Genomic DNA, 8,349 nt, shown 5'->3' on the forward strand with positions numbered 1-8,349 from the left:
GCTACGGTGCAGCGGCGAACTTTGACGATCGGAGTGGTCGTACTCGTAGGGGGCGACTTCGGCACCGGCGCGTATGCGGTGGCATTATCTCGGAGTGCAGTCCTGGGCGTTCATCTTACCGAAAAATGAGTTCACATCGCTCAGTTGAAAGCATTCGAGTCATCGGTGCAGCGGCGAACTTCGACGATCGTAGTGGTCGTACTCGTAGGGGCGACTTCGGCAGCGGCGCGTATGCGGTGGCATTATCTCGGCGTGCAGTCCTGGGCGTTCATCTTACCGAAAAACGAGTTCACATCGCTCAGTTGAAAGCATTCGAGTCATCGGTGCAGCGGCGAACTTCGACGATCGTAGTGGTCGTACTCGTAGGGGCGACTTCGGCAGCGGCGCGTATGCGGTGGCATTATCTCGGCGTGCAGTCCTGGGCGTTCATCTTACCGAAAAACGAGTTCACATCGCTCAGTTGAAAGCATTCGAGTCATCGGTGCAGCGGCGAACTTCGACGATCGTAGTGGTCGTACTCGTAGGGGCGACTTCGGCAGCGGCGCGTATGCGGTGGCATTATCTCGGCGTGCAGTCCTGGGCGTTCATCTTACCGAAAAACGAGTTCACATCGCTCAGTTGAAAGCATTCGAGTCATCGGTGCAGCGGCGAACTTCGACGATCGTAGTGGTCGTACTCGTAGGGGCGACTTCGGCAGCGGCGCGTATGCGGTGGCATTATCTCGGCGTGCAGTCCTGGGCGTTCATCTTACCGAAAAACGAGTTCACATCGCTAAGTTGAAAGCATTCGAGTCATCGGTGCAGCGGCGAACTTCGACGATCGTAGTGGTCGTACTCGTAGGGGCGACTTCGGCAGCGGCGCGTATGCGGTGGCATTATCTCGGCGTGCAGTCCTGGGCGTTCATCTTACCGAAAAACGAGTTCACATCGCTCAGTTGAAAGCATTCGAGTCATCGGTGCAGCGGCGAACTTCGACGATCGTAGTGGTCGTACTCGTAGGGGCGACTTCGGCAGCGGCGCGTATGCGGTGGCATTATCTCGGCGTGCAGTCCTGGGCGTTCATCTTACCGAAAAACGAGTTCACATCGCTCAGTTGAAAGCATTCGAGTCATCGGTGCAGCGGCGAACTTCGACGATCGTAGTGGTCGTACTCGTAGGGGCGACTTCGGCAGCGGCGCGTATGCGGTGGCATTATCTCGGCGTGCAGTCCTGGGCGTTCATCTTACCGAAAAACGAGTTCACATCGCTAAGTTGAAAGCATTCGAGTCATCGGTGCAGCGGCGAACTTCGACGATCGTAGTGGTCGTACTCGTAGGGGCGACTTCGGCAGCGGCGCGTATGCGGTGGCATTATCTCGGCGTGCAGTCCTGGGCGTTCATCTTACCGAAAAACGAGTTCACATCGCTCAGTTGAAAGCATTCGAGTCATCGGTGCAGCGGCGAACTTCGACGATCGTAGTGGTCGTACTCGTAGGGGCGACTTCGGCAGCGGCGCGTATGCGGTGGCATTATCTCGGCGTGCAGTCCTGGGCGTTCATCTTACCGAAAAACGAGTTCACATCGCTCAGTTGAAAGCATTCGAGTCATCGGTGCAGCGGCGAACTTCGACGATCGTAGTGGTCGTACTCGTAGGGGCGACTTCGGCAGCGGCGCGTATGCGGTGGCATTATCTCGGCGTGCAGTCCTGGGCGTTCATCTTACCGAAAAACGAGTTCACATCGCTCAGTTGAAAGCATTCGAGTCATCGGTGCAGCGGCGAACTTCGACGATCGTAGTGGTCGTACTCGTAGGGGCGACTTCGGCAGCGGCGCGTATGCGGTGGCATTATCTCGGCGTGCAGTCCTGGGCGTTCATCTTACCGAAAAACGAGTTCACATCGCTAAGTTGAAAGCATTCGAGTCATCTAGGCACGCGCGTGAAACGAAGTGTTTACAGCGGCGCAGCGTAACGCGCGTCTCACCCACCAGCGCAGCGGCGGACGCCATCTTGACAAGACGAAAACGCGCTCAAATGCGTTCAAACGGCGCGGAAGTGACGTCAGGTCACGTGACATTTTCAAAACCAATGAAATGGCCGCTTTCGCGTCGCGCCGAAGGGGGCGTGGCCAGGCACTGTACGGGATATGGTTTGCTTATACGCGTCCGCAGCATGCCCATTCCACACTATCTTTTTTGTGTTTATTTATTTGTTTTTTCGAAGTTTTTTTTTTTTTTTTGAAGTTTTTTCGTGAAAATATTTGCGTCGTAGAAGAGCTGGTTGGTTGGTGCTGGTTTGTTGTCGATTCGGTAACTAACAAATACAGGAGACCAAATTAAAGTTCACAATCTTTCCACATCATGACTTTCAGCTGGCTGGATTGGTACCAAGACCAAGCTTATAAGTAAATTTGGCTGTCTCTAAAAGACAGATTTATTTATCTTCTAAATTCCTCTAAATTTATTTACTCTCTAATTTCCTCTGGGTCCTCTAAATTTCCGCTTGCGACACTTCCCTCACTTCCGAAGCACTTCGATGGTGAAAATTTTTTTGTGAATCGGATTTCTTTAGCTCACGGATGCGGCAGGCTATGGTTCTCGGGACGCACTGACCCACGTCTTCTGTACAGCCCATTTAGGGCATTCGGACGGCACTCCAATGCGTGCTTAGAGTGCCATCGGACGTGGGCATTTGAACGCTTGGCAAGAGTACCACGGCACTCTAGACACAGGCTTTTTCAAAGGCCATGCTAGATGGAGGAAGCTACCGCTAGTTACAGAACATATAGACATTTTCGCTCATTCATTTTAACTGAGCTTCTGTCGTCCGTGTTTCGTACCTCGGGGACATTGAACATAAGAAGCTTAGCATACTTTTTAACATATCGTAGGGCGACATAGAGCAGTCTACGTTCTCCCCCAAATAATTGAGCTATCGCTTGCTGTGTAGAATCAACTGAACGTAAGGTGAACCCGTCAATGGCAGTTTAAATGTGGCTCTGTTGGACAGCGAAATAAGACTTCTGTAATACACACTAATGTATCTATATTTAAAGCCAGTGAGATCCGTACCACAAATATCGATATCCGGAATGCTACACGGTGCTTCCGCTGTACATTAGGAACTGTTTGATGAACAGCGGAAAAGAGCAGCGATCTTGAATGTTCTCTTATATCGAAAACCTTCCTGTCAAGGGAGCTTCGGAGAGTGAGGTTAAAACAGTTAAAGGATGTAGCAAACTGTGCAGAGTTAAAGGTTTAACCCCCCAGAGCTTTTCTTGAACAGAGCAGAAGACTAATCGACTCCCTCGCTTCGGAAAGTAAAATGTAAATATTGAAAAAAAAAAGGTAGTAGTCAAGCCAAGTTTATTTAATGACTCAAAACAAAGACCGCATAACAAGTTTGGAAATCATCGCTAACAACTTTTCCAAACGCTCTGGCTCCGTCGTTTATTTTCTCCACGGGGGGGAGCCCCTAGTGTCACGTACCATAAACCTGGCTTGCCGCCATGTATAGGTTTTTTAACCTACACATGGCTTCGAAACGAACGCCGTGTTTAGGGCGACGCTTTATGAAATGGTCGTCACGTGGCGTATGCAATAGACCGCGCGAAGCCGACCTCTTCTGTCACGGAGGGAGGTTTTCCTCTTTGCTTGCTTTTAATGCGAATGTGGAAAAAATACTTTTTTTATACATATACCTGTTCCTACGATCAGTGAGGTCGGGCTCAGCAGTAACTTTAACGACCCCCCAAAAATATAACAATGCCCCCAAAACATCCCTGGGCTACATAACAACCCTAGGCACTTATGTAACGAAACATAATCGCACACGCGCGTCAGCATCCGCTCATACACCCGTTTACACACTGATCTATATGTTTATTGTTTAATATATCTGTGTAGCAAAAACATTAATTGCCTATTGCTTGGATAAAGGAGTGTCCCCCACTCAAATGATCTTCCTGCCGCAGGTAATAATTAAGTTGATAAATACTGAAATATAAACCCGTCAAGGCAGGCTGTACCAACTCATTTATTAAAACATCCTTGCCCATCTCCCCCCCCCCCAAAAAAAAAGAAAAAAGAAGAAAAAAAAAAGCAAAAAGAAAAGCGGATAGGAAAAAAAGGTTTCCCCGAGAAAACGAAAAAAATACCTGCGCCGAACAGCGTCGAACTTGCGCCGAACCCATAGCGGCGCCATCTATCGACAGCCCGTGATATCGCGAGGAGAAACTAACTCTCGTTACAGTTACTCTCGAGGTCGAGGGAGGGTTAAGGGAGAGTATCATCGAAAGAAGCGGTCGGGAAAGAGTAACTTCCTTGCAGATAGGGTTAAAGGAGAGTAAGTTAGGGCACTTACTCTCCCTTGACACCTTTTTTTTTTAGAGTGTTCTTCCTTGTCCACACGCAAAGTAAACCAACTAGGGTCTGCTCTGCGGCGGAGTCCAAGGGGGAGAAGTTCTGAGAAAAAGTACAGAGCTCACCCCACCAGCAGACACGGAAGCTGCCCACATTATCCGGCTTTCTAGCCCCCGGAAACCCGTCCGTTGGCTATAAGCGGCTTGGGCAGACGACATAGCCAGCACTATGGCCTCAGTCATACGAAGTTATTCGGACATTAGGACCGAAAACTCCGCAGATTGTAGCGCGGCTGTGGCCCAGAGGGGCCGTCACGGGAACGCCTCGTGCGTGTCTGCTGGCGCATGCGACACGTTTCCTCGGCCGTCTCTTCCCTGCTAATGTAGGGTTTGAGATCGCCGACGTGCGCCGGCCCGCCAACGTCCCTGGATTGCAGGTCCGTCAGTCTATACACGAGAGGAGAAACAGTCTCTTTTACTCGGTAGGGGCCCGACCATTTCGGTGCCAGCGCAGCAGAAAAGGCTTTGCTAGCGTCGCTCAAGACGTGCGTTCGTCTGAGCACCAGATCGCCCACTTGATAGCGGACATCCCGGTGTGAACGGTCGTACTGAGCCTTCTGACTGGCTCTGGCTGCGCACAGATTTTGGCGGGCTTTCGACAGGGCCGCCTCCATCCGCGTTTGCAACCGCCGGGCGTAGTCAGCATAGGCTGGCTGCGCGCCGCCCCCGTCGCCTGTAGCCGCCAAGACCCGATTCATGGGGTTCGGCAGCTCCCTCCCAAGATTGAGGAGAGCAGGGCTGAAACCTGTCGATCTGTTCACCGTGGAGCGGAGTGCAAACCCGATCTCGGGTAGATAGGCATCCCAATCCCGGTGTCGTTCCACATACGCTGCAAGCATAGGCTTCAGGTTGCGATTGACACGCTCGGTGATGTTCGACTGGGGGTGGTACGTCGTCGTCCTTTTGTGCTTTATGCTAAGGGCTGCACAGGAATCGGCGAATACCTTTGCCGTGAAGATGCTGGCGTTGTCAGAAATCAAAGCTTGAGGGTATCCGAAACGGGAAAACACCTCCATCAGCTTGTCCAGCACTGCCCGGGCCGTCAGTTTGCGCAGAGGAAAAAGCTCTACCCATTTACTGAAGTGGTCGGTGACGACCAGCAAATACTGGTGTCCTTTCGGGCTCTTTGGAAAGGGTCCGACCAGATCGCACGCCACCAGAGACCAGGATTGCTGGCTTTGAATTGGCTGCAGGAGGCCCGGGGGTTTGCCGCCTCGTGGCTTGAGGCTCTGGCACAGGTGACACGAACGCGCATACTGAAGTACGTCGCGCTTCATGCCCAGCCAGGTGGCGAAGTGACACAACTTTAAATAAGTCTTGGGGCCACTCGCGTGCCCTGCCAGGGGCGTGTCGTGATAAAAGCGCATAAGTGCGCCCTTAAGACTGCGGGGTACGACCACTTTGAACGCATTAGTGTCGTTCTCGGATGGTATGTACCGCAGCAGGAGTCCGTCAGCGTCAAGCAGGTATGAATCCAACGCACCAACTGCAATACCAGCAGTTTCTCGGTGCTCGGCGTTTTCCACAGCATTACCAGCTGCTATTCGCCCGACGGCCGCGCCGTCCGACTCCGCGGAGTCCAGCTCTTTCCTGAGCTCGTCGATCATCTCTCGACACAAAGGATCACCCTGCTGAGCTTTGAGGAGCTCTTCTCTGCTGAACGCAATCCCCACCGAACTAATCAGGTTCAGGTGGTTCACGATTTCGTCCGAGGAATGTGGCGGAATCGCCTCCTTTTGGGACTGGCTTTCGGCTTCACGCGGCGCCAACGGCGCTACGTGCTGAGCCGGGGCGTCGGACGCGGGAGGGTTCGGGCAAGAAACGGGGGCACGCGACAAGGCGTCCGCCACGACATTCGAGCTCCCCTTCCTGTAGCGCACCACATAGGTATAGCGCTGCAACGTCAAGGCCCACCTTGCTAGACGACCAGAGGGTTCGCGAAGCCTTTGCAACCACACAAGTGCCATATGGTCCGTTTCTACCACAAAGGTGGTTCCATCGACAAACATGTCGAACTTGGACAGAGCAAAAATGATCGCCAGGCACTCCTTCTCCGTGGTGCTGTAGTTGACCTCCGCCGGCGTCAACGATCGACTCGCAAAGGCCACCGGTCGGAGCTCGGCTTCGTGTTCCTGGAGCAAAACTGCCCCGAGACCCAGATTGCTGGCGTCAGTCTGAATCACGAACGGCCGGTTCAGGTCGGGCAGCCTTAAGTTGGCTGTGTCAACCAGAGCGTTGGAAAGACGAATAAAAGCCGCCTCCTGCTCGGGACCCCAACTCCATCTCTCAGACTTCCTCAACAAACGAGTGAGAGGTGCCTGGAGGGCCGCACATCCCGGAATAAAGTGACGATAAAAATTCATCAGTCCGAGATAGCGGCGCAGAGAGCTGACATCAGACGGCCTCGGATACTCCAGAATAGACTGGAGCTTTTGCGGGCAGGGCGCAACGCGCCCGTCGTCGATCACGAAACCCAGTAAGGAGATACGGGTCTCAGCGATTTGGGCTTTGTTGGGGTTCAAAGTGATCCCCGCAGCCCGCAGCTTCTCGAGAACATCCTTCAAGTGACGTAAGTGGTCCTCGAAGGTGTCGGAGTACACGACGATGTCGTCTAGGTAAGCCATTGCATGCGACCATCTGGCATTGCCTAAGACATTGTCCATTAGCCGTTGGAACGTCATAGGAGCTCCGGCTAGGCCAAAGGGCATCCGAGTAAACTCGAAAAGCCCACGGTGACAAACAAATGCGGTCTTTTCTTCGTCACCGGGCTCCATCCGAACCTGCAGGTACCCTCTGCTGGCGTCGAGCGTAGTGAAATATCTAGCTCCGCCCAGGTTAGATATGATCGAGTCAATGCTTTGGAACGGATAAGCGTCCTTGCGAGTGACCTCATTCAGCTTGCGGTAGTCCACGCACAGGCGCGAGCTGCCGTCCTTTTTTGGAACGAGAACGACGGGGAACCCCCATGGGCTCTCCGACGACCGGACAACGCCGGTGTCAATCATCTCGTCCAAGGCAGCGTCAATGGCCTTTCGTTTGGCCAGACTCACGGGACGGGGATGGCACTTCCAAGCAGGGGCCTCACCCGTGTCAATCCGATGCCGCACCGAATCGGCGCAGCCCGGATGATCCGTGAACATCGAGTCGTAAGAGTACAACAACGACGCAAGACGAGCCTTGTCGCGCCTCCCCAAACCGCAAGAACCAGCAATTAGCGGGTGGGTGGCGACTCGGGACGCCGCGGCGGCGCTCGCTCCCAAAAGAGGGGGGCGCGCGACCGCAGGGTCCACAACCGGTTTCCGGGAAACAGCGTCTCCCGCGTGGCCGCGGTTGTTGCGGCTGCTCAACGGGAAAGAGGCCGGAGCGGCGGCGGGGGGTTCGGCGAACGGCTTGACTGAGCCGAAAGCGCCTTCACGATAGCCAGCGTTGCCGAGATCAATGACTATGCCAGTCTGAGCCAAGAAGTCTCGACCCAAAATTACCGGCACAGAAAGACCAGGGAGGTGCACAAAGCGATGTCGCCTCACCCGATTGTCCCAGCGTACAACCAGCCGCACGGAGCCGCTCGAAAGAGCAGTGCCCCCCGCTGCGAGCCGAAATGCCGTGTTACACTCTCTCAATCGGACAGAATGGGTCCGGAGGTGCGCCAACACGTCCTCACCGAATAACGAAGCACTGGCTCCGGAGTCCAGGAGAGCCTTAAACGTTCGGCCAGCGATCGTCAAGGCCAGGAACGGGGCGGGCGCACCGGACAAACCATCGGCCCGGTACGCCGACGGCGCTAGAGCAAAACCAGGTGCTCCAGCCTTCCGTCGAGCCGCCGGCCTCGTTAGCGGCGGCTTGGCCCGTTTCCCGATGCCTGTGGATTCGTGCAGTTTCGCGCCAAGTGACCAATGCGGTCACAGCGATAGCATCGAATTTCGGGAGCCAAAGGGTTCCGTCCGGCGGGTCTCGG

The sequence above is a fragment of the Ixodes scapularis genome, unplaced genomic scaffold (assembly GCF_016920785.2).
Source record: "Ixodes scapularis isolate PalLabHiFi unplaced genomic scaffold, ASM1692078v2 PGA_scaffold6__148_contigs__length_123643588, whole genome shotgun sequence".
NCBI classification, from domain to species: Eukaryota; Metazoa; Arthropoda; class Arachnida; order Ixodida; family Ixodidae; genus Ixodes; species Ixodes scapularis.